This window comes from Salmo trutta, chromosome 10 (assembly GCF_901001165.1).
Source record: "Salmo trutta chromosome 10, fSalTru1.1, whole genome shotgun sequence".
Classification (NCBI taxonomy): Eukaryota; Metazoa; Chordata; class Actinopteri; order Salmoniformes; family Salmonidae; genus Salmo; species Salmo trutta.
Window position 1 is genome coordinate 32,680,592 of NC_042966.1, and position 19,164 is coordinate 32,699,755.

Sequence of the window (19,164 nt, forward strand, 5' to 3'; positions counted from 1 at the left end):
ATTTTACCCCTTTTTCTATCCTATATCTGCATACCTATATAACTTAGCTTCAAACACACATTCCCTATTTAATAATAACAACAATAATAATAATAACAATAATAATCATAATAACAACAACAACAACAACAACAACAATAATAATAATAACAACAAAAATAATAACAATACTAACAATAATAAGAATAATAATAACAACAATGCTAATAATAATAACAATAACAACAATAATAAAATGAATAATAATAACAACAATAATGATAACACAAATAATAATAACAGCAACAACAATAATAATAACAACAATAATAATAACAATAATAATAATAACAGTAATAATAATAACAAGAATAACAATAATAACAATTATAACAATCATACAAACATATAATAATAACAATAATAATAGCAACAATAACAACAACAACAACAACAACAATAATAATTATTATTATTATTATTATAATAACAATAACAATCTGTCACGCCCTGACCTTAGATTGCCGTTTATTTTCTCTTTTTTGGGTTAGGTCAGGGTGTGATGTGGGGTGGGCATTCTATGCTATTCTATGTTTTCTATTTCTTTGTGTTTAGCCGAGTATGGTTCCTAATCAGAGGCAGATGTCTATCGTTGTCTCTGATTAGGAATCATACTTAGGCAGCCCTTTTTTCCCTCCTTCAGTGTGGGATCTTGTTTTTGTACAGCTCAGTAAGCCTGCAGATCGTGACGTTTGTTTTTCGTTGTTTATTATTTTGATTTAGTATTCTGAGTTACAATAAAGAAATATGAACACTTACCACGCTGCACCTTGGTCTACTCCTTTTGACGATCGTTACAGAAGATCCCACCACAAAAGCACCAAGCAGCGTGGTCAGGACAACTGGACATGGGAGGAGATTCTGGACGGGAAAGGACCCTGGAGTCAGGCTGGGGAGTATCGCCACCCGAGGGAGGAGATTGAGGCAGCAAGAGCAGAGCGGCGTTATTACGAGGCGCTATACCAACCACAGGTGCCGTGCTAGAGTTACCAGGAAGGATTGTGCCGGCTCAGCGTTCCTGGTCTCCGGTGCGTCTCTTCGGCCCAGGTTATCCTGCGCCAGCTCTACGCACAGTACCCCCAGTTCGCCAGCACAAACCTGTGTGACCTGTTCCAATGCCCCGCGCTTGCCGGGCTATGGTGGGTATCCAGCCAGGACGGGTTGTGCCAGCCCTACACTCCAGACCTCCAGTGCGCCTCCACGGCCCAGTATACCCTGTGCCTGCTCTGCGCACAATAAAGAAATATTAACACTTACCACGCTGCACCTTGGTCTACTCCTTTTGATGATCGTTACACAATCATAATAATAATAACAATAATAATATTAATGATAATAACAACAACAACAATAAATATAATAATAATAATAATAACAACATTAATAATAATAATAATACAAAAGTTGTCATTAAAACGTCTTAAAGAATTTAGAACTGAATAAAAAGGGATTCCAGTCAAGCTATTTTCAGGGTGGAATGTTACAATGGCTTTTATAAAATACAAGCAATAGTGAGAACCAGCTGCTGAAAGAATGACATGGGGAGATCTCCCTCTCCTCGTCTCCTCCGTCTTCTCTCCTCCGTGACCCGGAAACCCATAAGTGGTCGAGTGGTCGAGGAGAGTGTCAATTAGTTAGTAGGTGAGTGTTCTCGTCTCCTTGATAGCCTCCTCGATAGCTTCCTCCCACTGATGAAGCACAGAAGTATCCTAGCTGAGTACAGAAGAGTTTTGAGATCTCCCACAGCATAACTAGCTACAATTAGGTTTTACTACATTACACATTTCATTTGGGATTCCACCCCTTTAAAATGTATTTGCATGATGACTCACAAGTGAAGAAGGAGAGTCTCATTGTCACGCCCTGGCCATAGAGAGGGTTTTATTCTCTATTTTGGTTTGGCCAGGGTGTGACTAGGGTGTGCATTCTATGTCCTTTTTTCTATGTTTTGTATTTCTTTGTTTTGGCCTGGTATGGCTCTCAATCAGGGACAGCTGTACTTCGTTGTCGCTGATTGGGAGCCATACTTAGGTAGCCTGTTTTCCTTTGGGTTTTGTGGGTGGTTTATTTCTGTTTAGTATTCTTCCCTGACAGAACTGTTTAGCTGTTGCACTTTGGTTTTTGATTCAGTGTTTATTTCAATAAATTTCATGATGAGCACTAACCACGCTGCGCCTTGGTCTACTCCCTGCAACGGCCGTTACACTCATTAAATACAAGCGCATTTGTTTCCACATTGCCTCTCCTCCCCTTCTCTCCTTGGTTATCTTTGAAAGTGAAGAGAGGATGGAGGACAGAGGAGTTGAGCAAACCAATCTCCCATGGTTTTGGATTGGTATTTCTCTCTCTCTCTCTCTCTCTGACTCTCTCTCTTTTGTGCTCTCTCGCTCAATTTCTCTCTCTCTGCGTTTCCTCTCTTCTCTGTCTTGTGATGTTGTTCTTGAAGTGGCTGAGTGTTGTGGTTTGTAATGAACATCTGTCGTTGACGTTCTGAGAGAGCTAAAGAAATTACATTGCTGTCAGAATGAAGTCAAATAGTCTGTGCAGTAGTTTCAAAATAAGGGAATACCGCTGTTCTGTGCAAGGTATTCACATATTTATCTCATTATCACACACACACGCACGCACACACACACACAAACACAGTCACACCACACTGCCAGAGCAAGGCCTCGTTAAGGCCAAGGTCAGGCTAGTTAAAGGAAGGAGAAGGTTTAGTACAACACCACCCACACTGGTAAAGACAAACCATATGCTTTCACACACACACACACACACACACACACACACACACACACACACACACACACACACACACACACACACACACACACACACACACACACACACACACACACACACACACACACACACACACACACACACACACACACACACACTGCCAATTATCCTCTTTACACCACAGGATTAGGTTTCTGCCACTGAGCTAAAGACTTAATTTGTTCCTGCCAGACAGACTGCTTGACAGACTGACCTCTGTAAACCAACTTTAACCAATACAAGCCCTGAAAAGATGCCACTCTGAACAACAGTGCAATAGGCTTGCTTGATGGCAAAGACTTGAAGACTTGTTTTAGATGCTGAAGGGATTTTGTCTTGTGTTTCTCTAAAGAGAGAAAGTTACACCAATCCATCCATACCAGCAGTGCCTCCTATTAGATGGTGCATATTTGATACAGTTTACACATTGGAGTAATTTAGCATGTAACAGCATGCTACATGTAAAGAACACAAAACACGTGTTACACATGCTAAATCGTATCTGTGACCAGATAGTTCACCACGCCTGTTATCTTCCTCTATCTGGCTCTGTGGGGGAGCTCAGGTTAGAGGGTTAGAGAGATAACATTAATCATCCACGCCTCTGACACACACACACACACACCTATACAGACCTACCTTCCCAAATGTATGCTAACTTACGCCTCTCTACAGTACATGTTCAAAATTCTCTTTCTCCAGTACCTCCAGTACTGTTCTGTCTTCATCCTCAGCGTGGTTGTGTTCTGTCTTCATCCTCATAGTGTGGTTGTGTTTTGTCTTCATCCTCATAGTGTGGTTGTGTTTTGTCTTTATCCTCACAGTGTGGTTGTGTTTTGTCTTTATCCTCATAGTGTGGTTGTGTTTTGTCTTCATCCTCACAGTGTGGTTGTGTTTTGTCTTTATCCTCACAGTGTGGTTGTGTTTTGTCTTTATCCTCATAGTGTGGTTGTGTTCTGTCTTCATCCTCATAGTGTGGTTGTGTTTTGTCTTCATCCTCATAGTGTGGTTGTGTTCTGTCTTCATCCTCATAGTGTGGTTGTGTTCTGTCTTCATCCTCATAGTGTGGTTGTGTTCTGTCTTCATCCTCATAGTGTGGTTGTGTTCTGTCTTCATCCTCATAGTGTGGTTGTGTTCTGTCTTCATCCTCAAAGTGTGGTTGTGTTCTGTCTTCATCCTCATAGTGTGGTTGTGTTCTGTCTTCATCCTCAGCGTGGTTGTGTTCTGTCTTCATCCTCATAGTGTGGTTGTGTTCTGTCTTCATCCTCATAGTGTGGTTGTGTTCTGTTTTCATCCTCATAGTGTGGTTGTGTTTTGTCTTCATCCTCATAGTGTGGTTGTGTTTTGTCTTCATCCTCATAGTGTGGTTGTGTTCTGTCTGAATGGGAGTATTGCTCTATTAATAGGAGCATAAAGACTGTATAGAAGACTGGACACTCAGCAAGGTGACTGAGGTTATTTCCAGCTAAATGGAGAAAACAGAGAGAGCTGCGAGAGGAAAGAATGAGCAGGAGGGTGATGGAGATTAGTGTTGCTCTCTACACTTTATTCACTGTCTCGCTGGACTCGGAAATCCTGGGGGCCCATTTCCCTGAAGGGACACCTTTTATTCAGTGGTAGAGCTAAGATCCTCACAAGCACATGCCCGGCATGATCATACACACACACACACACACACACACACACACACACACACACACACACACACACACACACACACACACACACACACACACACACACGAGCGCACCCTTTGTATCTTGTCTCCCTCTCTCTCTATTTCTTTCTCTCTCTCACTTGCCTCCTTTTCTGCCTCTTTGTTCTCCCTCCCTTTGTTCTTATCTTGTAACTTTCTTTCTCTTCTCTCTGACATCTTAAAACCTCAAATCTGGTATTTATCTACATCTCAACTATTCCTCTACATAAACCCTACTCTGCTCTACTGCTCTGAGACTGGCACGTCAGAGAGAGAACCAGTGTACAGGGGAGACAGAGAGGGGGGAGAGGGGGGAGAGAACGAGAGAGGGGGGGGGGGAGAGGAAACATGGACATACCGTTAGGAGACATCCCAGCAGTGACCAGAATTGTTTAACTATTTTTTTGAATATATTAACGGTAAAGGAATAAGCACACACAGGATGTTTAAGGAAATGTATTGATTGTTTTCTAAAACAATTCAACTGTACATCAACAAGACATGGTAAATCTGAGGTTCGGCTGTAAAGGGTATTTAGTGAGGATGAAACATGGCTGAAGAAAGGCCCAGAACCTGCATCTTTAAACTCTGATGTAAGTTCACCTTGAATAACCTTTCTAATCATTATATCTGCCGTTATAAACTGGGTAATTTGGGTTCTGGATGCTGATAGGCTGAAACAGCATTCCAGCCCTGTGTATATCAGACAATATACCACGGGCATAAGGTAAAATGACTTGTTTATTGTTATATGTATGTTGGTAACCAGTTTATAATGGCAATTAGGCACCTCGAGGGTTTGTGGTATATGGCCAATATACCACTGCTAAGGGCTGTATCCAGGCACTCCGCTTTAAACTATGCATAAGAACAGCCCTTAGGCATGGTGTATTTGCCAATATACCACACCTCATCGGGGGGTTATTGGTTAATTTTTATTTAACCTTTATTTAACTTGGCAAATCAGTTTGGAACAAATTCTTATTTTCAATGACAGCCTAGGAATAGTGGGTTAACTGCCTTGTTCAGGGGCAGAACGACAGATTTTTACCTTGACAGCTCAGGGATTCGATCTAGCAACCTTTCGGTAACTGGCCCAACGCTCTAACCGCCCCTCTCTGCCGCCTCTTAATTATAGCCATGTCATGGGTTGGGTGGCATCCCCGGGAACCTCTCAAATATTCCTGAGATTTTTAAGAAGGTGCCATTTTTACTTTCTCACCATGTCAGTACTAACATTGTGAGAATGTAGTGGAAACCAGAAATGGTTTAGCTGGGAAGTTAGTTCAGTGTTAGATAGCATTCTTTTTTTCAAGGCTCAAACAGCATCTGTAAATACAGTATATTGTGGATGAATTAATAAAGCGTTACAAAAATGTCAGAGTTACTGCCAATGTCCGCTACACTCTTAGAAAAAGGTTTCCAGGAGGGTTCTTCGCTTGTCCCCATAGATGCGTTAAAGAGGTAAATGGAATGCAGACCGTTGGGATGCCAGATTGGCTCACATCAAGTCATTCCGTTCCTTTCGAAATTCTCCTTTAGGTTCCTAGTCTTTCGTCACAGATCACATTTATTTTGGGAGATTGCAAAATATGTCATTTTCATTCAAGACAGGAGAAATATATTGTTTCAATTGATAAAACATGTTTTGTTTAGTTACATTTTTCTCAACTTGTTTCTATAACTTTCTAGCAAGTCAGCTATCTTACAAAGCAGCTAGCTAAAAGCTAGGCTATACCGTAGCTAGCGACCTCCACCTAATAATTATCATCAAAACAAACGTCATTACCATCACAATTAACTAAAACGGGAGCTAACTATCATGAAGAATAACTTTTAACATGCTATTAAAATAATACTCAGTTAAACCAATGGATAATTGTTTACAAGTTGCTAGCTATCCTATAAATCCATCGTTGAAAACCACATATTTTTATAATAATGGTTTGGTAACTTCCTTTTCTTCAACGGACTCTGGCCAGATTGAAGAAGACGCAGAGTTTGGAAAAATTCTAAGTATGTGGCGAACGTCTCGCAATGGAGCCTTCAACCACAAGGGGGCATTGTGTTTCCCTTTCGTTGTGGACGGTCCCCATTCAATTGGGAATTTCACTGTAAGGTCTACCTACACCTGATGAATTCGGCGCATGTGACAAATAACATTTGATTAGATTTGATGTTTGATTTGATCCGGCGCAACGTAACGGAGTGCTTATGGTTAATGTGAATGAGGCATAATATGCCTGCTACATTAGGTTAGATACACACATAGACCGCATGACAGAGGAGTGAAGTCTACACAACACAACGACGAGAGGGACAGTGACAGTTTGTGAAAGTATGTCCTATCTACTTTGAAGAACTAGGAAAATGATTTTGTCAGAAAGCTAAATAGGATGACTAAAAACAGTACAGTATGGGAGCACATACAGTCAGGGAAAAAAAGTATTTGATCCCCTGCTGATTTTGTACGTTTACCCACTGACAAAGAAATGATCAGTCTATAATTTTAATGCTAGGTTTATTTGAACAGTGAGAGACAGAATAACAACAAAAAAATCCAGAAAAACGCATGTCCAAAATGTTATAAATTGATTTGCATTTTAATGAGGGAAATAAGTATTTGACCCCTCTGCAAAACATGACTTAGTACTTGGTGGCAAAACCCTTGTTGGCAATCACAGAGGTCAGACGTTTCTTGTAGTTGGCCACCAGGTTTGCACACATCTCAGGAGGGATTTTGTCCCATCCCTCTTTGCAGATCTTCTCCAAGTTATTAAGGTTTCGAGGCTGACGTTTGGCAACTCGAACCTTCAGCTCCCTCCACAGATTTTCTATGGGATTAAGGTCTGGAGACTGGCTAGGCCTCTCCAGGACCTTAATGTGCTTCTTCTTGAGCCACTCCTTTGTTGCCTTGGCCGTGTGTTTTGGGTCATTGCCATGCTGGAATACCCATCCACGACCCATTTTCTATGCACTGGCTGAAGGAAGGAGGTTCTCACCCAAGATTTGATGGTACAATGCCCCATCCATTGTCCCTTTGATGCGGTGAAGTTGTCCTGTCCCCTTAGCAGAAAAACACCCCCAAAGCATAATGTTTCCACCTCCATGTTTGACGGTGGGGATGGTGTTCTTGGGGTCATAGGCAGCATTCCTCCTCCTCCAAACACGGCGAGTTGAGTTGATGCCAAAGAGCTCCATTTTGGTCTCATCTGACCACAACACTTTCTCCCAGTTGTCCTCTGAATCATTCAGATGTTCATTGGCAAACTTCAGACGGGCATGTATATGTGCTTTCTTGAGCAGGGGGACCTTGCCGGCGCTGCAGGATTTCAGTCCTTCACGGCGTAGTGTGTTACCAATTGTTTTCTTGGTGACTATGGTCCCAGCTGCCTTGAGATCATTGACAAGATCCTCCTGTGTAGTTCTGGGCTTATTCCTCACCGTTCTCATGATCATTGCAACTCCACGAGGTGAGATCTTGCATGGAGCCCCAGGCCGAGGGAGATTGACAGTTCTTTTGTGTTTCTTCCATTTGCGAATAATCGCACCAACTGTTGTTACCTTCTCACCAAGCTGCTTGCCGATGGTCTTGTAGCCCATTCCTGCCTTGTGTAGGTCTACAATCTTGTCCCTGACATCATTGGAGAGCTCTTTGGTCTTGGCCATGGTAGAGAGTTTGGAATCTGATTGATTGATTGCTTCTGTGGACAGGTGTCTTTTATACAGGTAACAAGCTGAGATTAGGATGTAACGGGTGTCGTAATGATTGGACCAAGGTGCAGCGGGAATGTGTATACTCATCTTCTTTAATTGGTAAAAAGAAGGAAAAACAAACGAAACACGTATACAAACACAACAAACGACACTAAACAAGGAGACAACTACCCACAAATCCCATGACAAAAACACCCCTCTTAAATAAGACCTTCAATTAGAAGCAATGAGGAGCAGCTGCTTCCAATTGAAGGTCAACCCCATCAACTAAACATAGAAAGACTAGACTAGAACATAGAACATAGAAATATACTAACATAGAACATTAAACAAAACCCCAAAACCCAACTCTAAACAAACACCCCTCTACATAAACACATAGCCCAACAAACCCCGAACCACAAAACAAACACCCCCTGCCATGTCCTGACCAAACTACAATAACAAATAACCCCTTTACTGGTCAGAACATGACATAGGAGCACTCCCTTTAAGAGTGTGTTCCTAATCTCAGCTCATTACCTGTATAAAAGACACCTGGGAGCCAGAAATCATTCTGATTGAGACGGGTCAAATACTTATTTCCCTCATTAAAATGCAAATCAATTTATAACATTTTTGACATGCGTTTTTCTGGATTTTTTGGTTGTTATTCTGTCTCTCACTGTTCAAATAAACCTACCATTAAAATTAAAGATTGATCATTTCTTTGTCAGTGGGCAAATGTACAAAATATCAGGGGATCAAATACTTTTTTCCCTCACTGTAGACAACTGTCTGGCTGACTGCTACAGCCTGAACAGAGATGAGATGATGACTTTAAGGAATGAAAAAAAGTCAAACAAAGTCATATACACAACTGAAATGTTTTATTATTTCATAGTAATTTCCTGTTTTTCTATTGATGTCTACCCAATGTGGACCTGGCATAATGGAATATTTGTTTTGACAATTTCATGTCTATTATTCTGGGCTTTGGAATTTCCTTTAAAATAATTGTAATTTCATTATTTCATAATGCATATAATGTTTTTTTTTTGTAAATGAAAGAAAGCGATGATTTTTAAATAATCAAACCAAAACCGAACAGACTTCAAGAAGCACTAATCGCTCAGCACTATAACGAATGAAAGTTATGTGAGCACCATTTCAGTTGACAGCAAGTCATGTGAAAATATTTATTTCAGAAAAAGACTACCAGCCCACCTGTCACGAGATGAGTCTCAGCTAAACAGTGTCTATACAAGCTGTTGATGTTGAGGATTGACATTTATCTGACTCTTGCCATTTGATAATTCCGGTGAAACTGTCGGATTCCAGACATCATTAATATTTGGACATGCACATTCGCATGATTAAATAGCTCTCTCTGTTAGCATCTCAGCTAGCTAGGTATCAAATCATTATCTAAACTGCACAGATACAGTTGAAGTCAGAAGTTTACATACACTTAGGTTGGGGTCATTAAAACTCGTTTTTCAACCACTCCACAAATGTATTGTTAACAAACTATAGTTTTGGCAAGTTGGTTAGGATATCTACTTTGTGCATGACACAAGTAATTTTTCCAACAATTGTTTACAGACAGATTATTTCACTTCTAATTCACTGTATCACAATTCCAGTGGGTCAGAAGTTTACATACACTAAGTTGACTGCGCCTTTAAACAGCTTGGAAAATTCCAGAAAATAATGTCATGGCTTTAGAAGCTTCTGATAGGCTAATTGACAAAATTTGAGTCAATTGGACGTGTACCTGTGGATGTATTTTAAGGCCTACCTTCAAACTCAACGCCTCTTTGCTTGACATCATGGGAAAATCAAAAGAAATCAGCCAAGACCTCAGAAAAAAATTGTAGACCTCCACAAGTCTGGTTCATCCTTGGGAGAAATGTCCAAACGCCAGAAGGTGCCACGTTCATCTGTACAAACAATAGTACGCAAGAATAAACACCATGGGACCACGCAGCCGTCATACCTCTCAGGAAGGAGATGGATTCTGTCTCCTAGAGATGAACGTACTTGGGTGCAAAAAGTGCAAATCAATCCCAGAACAACAGCAAAGGACCTTGTGAAGATGCTGGAGGAAACAGGTACAAAAGTATCTATATCCACAGTAAAACATGTCCTATATCGACATAACCTGAAAGGCCGCTCAGCAAGGAAGAAGCCACTGCTCCAAAACCGCCATAAAAAAAGCCAGACTACGGTTTGCAACTGCACATGAGGACAAAGATCATACTTTTTGGAGAAATGTCCTCTGGTCTGATAAAACAAAAATATAACTGTTTTGCCATAATGACCATCGTTATGTTTGGAGGAAAAAGGAGAACGCTTGCAAGCCGAAGAACACCATCCCAACCATGAAGCACGGCGGTGGCAGCCTCATGTTGTGGGGGTGCTTTGCTGCAGGAGGGACTGGTGCACTTCACAAAATAGATGGCATCATGAGGCAGGAAAATTATGTGGATATATTGAAGCAACATCTCAAAGACATCAGTCAGAAAGTTAAAGCTTGGTCGCAAATGAGCCTTCCAAATGGACAATGACCCCAAGCATACTTCCAAAGTTGTGGCAAAAAGGCTTAATGTCACAGGTGTAGCCGTGTTGAATCGACCAAAACGCAGCCGGGATGTGAATACTCATCTTTATATTTATTTTGAATAAAGCATACACGGGAAAACAATAAACAAGAACAACTAGTGACAGTCTCACAGGCTATACATTCACTAGCAGTGCGAAATATACAACAACCTACAAAAACCAGGTGACAAACACACTCCTAATATATGACTCCCAATCAGGAACAACGATAACCAGCTGTCCCTGATCGGGAGCCACACAGACCAACATAGAAACAGAAATTTCTAGACAAACACATACCCAGTACTACTGCCACGTCCTGACCACAATACTAAACAACTACTCCCTCTGCTGGTCAGGACGTGACAGTACCCCCCCCTAAAGGTGCATACCCCGAATGCACCTAACAAAAAAAACACAAATATCCCCAATACCACACCAAAAACAAAACCAAATACCTCCCTAAACAAAAAGGGAGGGAAGGGCCATCAACGACGGCACCTGTGCTACACCCCCCCTCCCCAACCCACCTATATTGGAGGCGGCTCAGGTGCGGGACGTGGACCCCGCTCCACCCTCGGCGTCGCCCACTTAGATGGCGCCCCTGGCCACGTCGGAGGACTGGTGGGCGACCCTGACTGCGCCCGGTTGGCGGGCGATTCCTGCTGCGCCCGGTTGGCGGGTGACCCTGGCTGCACCCGGCTGGCGGGCGACCCTGGCTGCACTCGGCTGGCGGGCGACCCTGGCTGCGCTCGCCTGGCTGATGACCCTGGCGGCTCCGGTCTGGCGGGTGGCTCTGGTGGCTCCAGACTGGCAGGCGGCTCTGGCGGCTCCAGACTGGCGGGCGGCTCTGGCGGCTACAGACTGGCGGGCGGCTCTGGCGGCTCCAGACTGGCGGGCGGCTCTGGCGCACTCCAGACTGGCGGGCGGCTCTGGCGGCTCCAGACTGGCGATGCTGGGCTGACGCACTAGAAGCCTGATGCGTGGGGCTGGTACTGGACGTGCCAGCCTGGAGACACGCACCTCAAGGCTAGCGTGTGTAGCGGGAGACACTGGACCGTAGAGGCGCACTGGTGGTCTCGAGCGCAGGATTAGCATCCCCACTACTGGCTGGATGCCCACTTTCCCCTGGCACATGCGGTGCGCTGGTACTGCGCGTACCGGCCTGAAAATACCCGGCCTCGCCACAGCACCCATCATCCCAAAGCACGGGACCTGTCCAGTTTGTCTCTTCCCAAAAAGGGTACGGGGAGCTGGCCTGGGGCTCCATCCTCGCCCAGCCAAACTACCCTTGTGCCCCCCCCAAAATAATTATTGGGACTGCCTCTCGGGCTCCCTTACCAGCCGTGTTCCCCGGTCCTCACCAGATTTCCTCCGCTGCTTGGTCCTTTTAAGGTGGGTTGTTCTGTCACAGGTGTAGCCGTGTTGAATTGACCAAAATTCAGCCGGGATGTGAATACTCATCTTTATATTTATTTTGAATAAAGCATACACGGGAAAACAATAAACAAGAACGACTAGTGACAGTCTCACAGGCTATACATTCACTAGCAGTGCGAAATATACAACAACCCACAAAAACCAGGTAACAAACACACTCCTAATATATGACTCCCAATCAGGAACAACGATAACCAGCTGTCCCTGATCGGGAGCCACATAGACCAACATAGAAACAGAAATACTAGACAAACACATACCCAGTACCTCTGCCACGTCCTGACCACAATACTAAACAACTACTCCCTCTGCTGGTCAGGACGTCACACTTAAGGACAACATAGTCAAGGTATTGCAGTGGCCATCACAAAGCCCTGACCTCAATCCCATAGAAAATTTGTGTGAAGAACTGAAAAAGCGTGTGTGAGCAAGGAGGCCTACAAACCTGACTCAGTTACACCAGCTCTGTCAGGAGGAATGGGCCAATATTCACCCAACTTATTGTGGGAGGCTACCTGAAATGTTTGACCCAAGTTAACCTCTCTAGGATATGTGGGACGAAATCGTCCCACCTACTCAACAGCCAGTGGAATCCCGTGGCGCGTTATTCAAATACCTTAGAAATGCTATTACTTCAATTTCTCAAACATATGACTATTTTACACCATTTTAAAGACAAGACTCTCGTTAATCTGACCACACTGTCCGATTTCAAAAAGGCTTTACAACGAAAACAAAACATTAGATTATGTCAGCAGAGTACCCAGCCAGAAATAATCAGACACCCATTTTTCAAGCTAGCATATAATGTCACATAAACCCAAACCACAGCTAAATGCAGCACTAACCTTTGATGATCTTCATCAGATGACAATCCATGGACATTATGTACAATACATGCATGTTTTGTTCAATCAAGTTCATATTTATATCAAAAAACAGCTTTTTACATTAGCATGTGACGTTCAGAACTAGCATACCCACCGCAAACTTCCAGTGAATTTACTAAATTACTCACAATAAACGTTCACAAAAAACATAACAATTATTTTAAGAATTATAGATAATGCAATCGCTATGTCCGATTTTAAAATAGCTTTTCAGCAAAAGCACATTTTGCAATATTCTGAGTAGATAGCCCAGCCATCACGGGCTAGCTATTTAGACACCCACCAAGTTTGGCCCTCACCAAACTCCGATTTACTATTAGAAAATTTTGATTACCTTTGCTGTTCTTCGTCAGAATGCACTCCCAGTACTTCTATTTCAATAACAAATGTTGGTTTGGTTCAAAATAATCCATAGTTATGTTCAAATATCCTCTGTTTTGTTCGTGCGTTCAAGACGCTATCCGAAGGGTGACGAAGGGTGACGCGCCCGACGCGTTTCGTGACAAAAAAAATCTAAATATTCCATTACCGTACTTTGAAGCATGTCAACCGCTGTTTAAAATCAATTTTTATGCGATTTTTCTCGTAAAAAAGCGATAATATTCCGACCGGGATAACTGTAGGCAGCCATATGTAGGCAGCCATGTGTAGGCAGCCATGTGTAGGCAGCCAAGTGTAGGCAGCCATGTGTAGGCAGCCATGTGTAGGCAGCCAAGTGTAGGCAGCCAGCTGTAGGCAGCCATGTGTAGGCAGCCAAGTGTAGGCAGCCATGTGTAGGCAGCCATGTGTAGGCAGCCATGTGTAGGCAGCCTACTGTTGGCAGCCATGTGTAGGCAGCCATGTGTAGGCAGCCAAGTGTAGGCAGCCAACTGTAGGCAGCCAAGTGTAGGCAGCCATGTGTAGGCAGCCAAGTGTAGGCAGCCAACTGTAGGCAGCCATGTGTAGGCAGCCATGTGTAGGCAGCCAAGTGTAGGCAGCCATGTGTAGGCAGCCATGTGTAGGCAGCCATGTGTAGGCAGCCATGTGTAGGCAGCCAAGTGTAGGCAGCCATGTGTAGGCAGCCAAGTGTAGGCAGCCAACTGTAGGCAGCCATGTGTAGGCAGCCAAGTGTAGGCAGCCATGTGTAGGCAGCCATGTGTAGTCAGCCAAGTGTAGGCAGCCAAGTGTAGGCAGCCAACTGTAGGCAGCCAACTGTAGGCAGCCATGTGTAGGCAGCCATGTGTAGGCAGCCATGTGTAGGCAGCCATGTGTAGGCAGCCAAGTGTAGGCAGCCAAGTGTAGGCAGCCATGTGTAGGCAGCCATGTGTAGGCAGCCATGTGTAGGCAGCCAAGTGTAGACAGCCAACTGTAGGCAGCCAAGTGTAGGCAGCCAAGTGTAGGCAGCCAAGTGTAGGCAGCCATGTGTAGGCAGCCATGTGTAGGCAGCCAAGTGTAGACAGCCAACTGTAGGCAGCCGTGTGTAGGCAGCCGTGTGTAGGCAGCCGTGTGTAGGCAGCCGTGTGTAGACAGCCGTGTGTAGGCAGCCGTGTGTAGGCAGCCGTGTGTAGGCAGCCGTGTGTAGGCAGCCGTGTGTAGGCAGCCGTGTGTAGGCAGCCGTGTGTAGGCAGCCGTGTGTAGGCAGCCGTGTGTAGACAGCCGTGTGTAGACAGCCGTGTGTAGGCAGCCGTGTGTAGGCAGCCGTGTGTAGGCAGCCGTGTGTAGGCAGCCGTGTGTAGACAGCCGTGTGTAGACAGCCGTGTGTAGACAGCCGTGTGTAGACAGCCGTGTGTAGGCTTTGGCAAAAAACTTTAGCCAGAGACGGACACTCCATTCGCTTTTTTTTTCATTGAAATAACTAGAACAGACCCAGCTGCAATTGCATTGGTGTCCAAAAAATGTTTTTCCTCTTCTGCTTTTGTTATTCGTTTCCGGCCTGAGTGAACTATCTTCCTTTATCCACCATCTTTGCTGTAACCAAAAATGATCTATTATGTTGCTCAGCTCAGTAACGACTCGTGAACTTTGCAGGTGTTGCTGATTAATACCATTCAAATCAAACCCTGAAATGAAACAGGGGGGAAACAATATATCCATAATTTCATAGGAAAAGACACGTCATTGGCACGAATTCGCACAAAGCGGGCAGTTTGGTTTTGTCACTTCAAGCCCAAATATATCATACTTGACAAAAATGTTGACTTATTATAAACTGGGTGGGTCGAGCCCTGAATGCTGATTGGCTGTCAGCTGTGGTATATTAGACTGTATAGCATTGGTATGACAAAACATTCATTTTTACTGCTCTAATTACGTTGGTAACCAGTTTATAATAGCAATAAGGCACCTCGGGGGTTTGTGGTATATGGCCAATATACCATGGCTAAAGGCTGTGACCAGGGACTCCGCATTGCGTCGTGCTTAAGAACAGCCCTTAGCTGTGGTATTGGCCATATACCACACCTCCTCTGGCCGTATTGCTTAATTGACTTACATCGTTGTGCTGAATCATGGGTAAGCTCTGGCCATTGTTTTTCAGCTCAAAAAAGTGGATTTCTACTGGTGTCGGCATTTAAATGTTATGCTGCACAAATATTTGTTTGTGGTGTTTGATGTCTTGCTGGGTTATTGTCTTGCTGGAAGAGATTGACTTGCAGCCAAGTTTCAGCCTCCTGACAGAGGCAACCAGGTTTTGTGCTAAAAGGTTGTGGTACTGAGTAAAGTTCATTATGCCTTTGACCTTAATAAGGGCCCCAGGACCAGTGGAAGCGAAATAGCCCAATAACATCAAAGATCCACCACCATATTTTACAGTAAGTATGGGGTTCTTTATTTTATTGTATTTTTTTATTTCACTTTTGTTTATTCAGGGGAGCCCAATTGAGACCAGGGTCTCATTCTCAATGGTGACCCGAGAACAAATAATTCACAAATCAACATGATGATTAAATAAAACAGCAACAACAAAAAAATATGCAAAATACAACAGATAGACTACTGTACATTTCAACATCACCAAAAAATATTTCAATTAACTAAAACACCCGCAAACCTCAGTGAATTCATTAATTATCAGCGTTCTAAACTGCCCTATTGATACCAAGAATTCAACATGTAAAATCAAATCAAATGTTATTTGTCACATTCGCCGAATACAACACCTTACAGTGAAATGCTTGCCTACAAGCCCTTAACCAATAATGCAGTTTTAAGAAAAATACCTAAAGACAAATAAGACATAAAAGTAACAAATAATTAAAGAGCAGCAGTAAAATAACAATAGCGAGGCTATATACAGGGGGAATCGGTACAGAGTCAATGTGCGGGGGCACCGGTTAGTCAAGGTAATTGAGGTAATATAGTAGGTAGAGTTATTAAAGTGACTATACATAGATAATAACAGAGGGTAGCAGCAGCGTAAAAGAGTGGGGGGAGGGGGCAAATAGTCTGGGTAGCCATTTGATTAGATGTTCAGTAGTCTTATGGCTTGGAGGTAGAAACTGTTTAGAAGCCTTTTGGACCTAGACTTGGTGCTCCGGTACCGCTTGTCATGCGGTAGCAGAGAGAACAGTCTATGACTAGGGTGGCTGAAGTCTTTGACAATTTTTTCGGCCTTCCTCTGACACCGCCTGGTATAGAGGTCCTGGATGGCAGGAAGCTTGGCCCCAGTGATGTACTGGGCCGTACGCACCATCCTCTGTAGTTGCCAAACCAGGCGGTGATGCAATCAGTCAGGATGCTCTCGATGGTGCAGCTGTAGAACCTTTTGAGGATCTGAGGACCCATGCCAAATCTTTTCAGTCTCCTGAGTGGGAATAGGTTTTGTCGTGCCCTCTTCACGACTGTCTTGGTGTGCTTGGACCATGTTAGTTTGTTGGTTATGTGGACACCAAGGAACTTGAAGCTCTCAACCTGCTCCACTACAGCCCTGTCGATGAGAATGGGGGCATCCTCGGTCCTCCTCGGTCCTCCAATCATCTCCTTAGTCTTGATCACGTTGAGGGAGAGGTTGTTGTCCTGGCACCACACCGTCAGGTCTCTGACCTCCTCCCTATATGCTGTCACCTCATCGTTGTTGGTGATCAGGCCTACCACTGTTGTGTCATCAGCAAACTTAAAGATGGTGTTGGAGTCGTGCCTGGCCGTGCAGTCAAGAGTGAACAGGGAGTACAGGAGGGGACTGAGCACGCACTCCTGAGGGGCCCTTGTGTTGAGGATCAGCATGGTGTAAGGAGGATTGTAAATTATTCCAAACATGGGGGGCATTAAAACTAAAGGCTGATTTACCTAGGTTGGTAGAGACACGAGGGACCTTAAGAGTTAACCAACCCTGTGAGGTGGTTTGGTGCATAGTATTTTTATACTTTAACAGAAAAGTGAAATATGTTGGAAGCTTGTGCAGTGGAGATTTGTAAACAAAAATGTAGAAATTAAGTGATCTAGGGGAATTTAGAGAGTTCCAGTCAACCTTCTGATAAAGGATCCAGTGATGAGTATTAAACCTGTCACCCGTGATAAAGCAAATCACACTATGGTACACAGTATCCAAGTGTCACGCCCTGACCTGAGAGAGACGTTTTTCTCTGTTTGGTTAGGTCAGGGTGTGACATGGGGTGGGCATTCTATGTGTTGTATGTCTATGTTGTTTTTTCTTTGATTGGCCTAATATGGTTTCCAATCAGAGGCAGCTGTCTATCGTTGTCTCTGATTGGGAATCATACTTAGGCAGCCCTTTTTCCCTCATTCTGTGTGGGATCTTGTCTTTGTTTGGTTGCATGTATTTTTACACTACGAAGCTTTTGGTTCGTTGTGTTTAATTGTTTTTTGCTGGTTCACCTTTAAAATAAAAGATGATGAACCCAACTCATGCTGCGCCTTGGTCTACCTTTAACGACGAACGTTACACCAAGGGTTTTAGAGAAGTGACTGCTGCATTCTGATAAATGGTGTCAAGAGATGGCAGGACAGTTGCCTGTACAACCTGTTTCCTGCTGTTAATGGAGATGCATGATCTATTTCTATAAAATAACCCTACTTTACATCTCAGCTTCTTAGCTAGCTCATCCGTATGGTTTTCAAACATACATTTTTTGTCAGTCCATAAGCCCAGATATTTATAGGCGGGAACCTGCACAATGAGAACTGTCCAATGCATAAATGTGTAAACAACCTGAAATATTTATTCAAGAATTAGATAACAACATATATTTAGTTTTTCCAGCATTAAGTACCAATATTAAATCAACAAGGGCTTTCTGCAAGGCAGTACAATCAGATTGCAGCGCCAACATAGCCTGGTCAGCTGTAGGGGTATTAGCATACATAAAAGTGTCCTCTGCATACAGATGAATGTTACAGGTTTTTGCAGATAGAACAATATTATTTATATAAGTAGTAAAAAGGACAGGTCCCAAAATCGACCCCTGCGGGACACCTTTAGTAATATTGAGGTAACTTTGACTAGACACCATCAGAAAGCACACATTGTGTCCTGTTTGACAGATACAGTAGTTCCCAAACCACATGCAACATGCCTGGTCGATGCCCATTTCAGACAACCTTTGAAGGAATAAGGGATCGTCGAAAGCATCAAAGGCCTTGGATCTATAAATATGTCAGCACAGTGATTCCTATGATCTAAGTCATAAAGTTATATGTCAGTTCTAGGTCAGTTATCTAGGTCGGAAGGATCCCTGCCTTTGTGAAGGGGGAGGACATACATCGCCTTCCAGATCTTAGGGATAGCACCAGAAGCAATTGTTAAAAAAATGAAAAATTTGTGTGTAAGGTTCTACAATGAAGAGGGTAGAAAGCTGCAGTAAAAAGGAATCAAGATTTTGTTAGTACATCAGGTACTTAGTACATCATTAACATAAGTCTCTAAGCCCTGTCTAAGGAGGAGGCGAGGGTTCTACTAAGCTATATGGAATTGTTTTATGTATTCACAGTACCAGTCAAAGGTTTGGACACACCAACTCATTCAAGGGTTTGTCTTTATTTTTACTATTTTCTACATTCTAAAATAATAGTGAAGACATCAAA

General features: G+C 43.3%; 1 protein-coding gene across 2 annotated transcripts in view; it reads left to right on the plus strand.

Moving 5' to 3' along the window:
* Positions 1-19,164, plus strand: part of LOC115201576 (inactive heparanase-2) — a 155,356-nt gene that overhangs the window by 88,616 nt on the left and 47,576 nt on the right. The gene's annotated exons all lie outside the window — the stretch shown is intronic.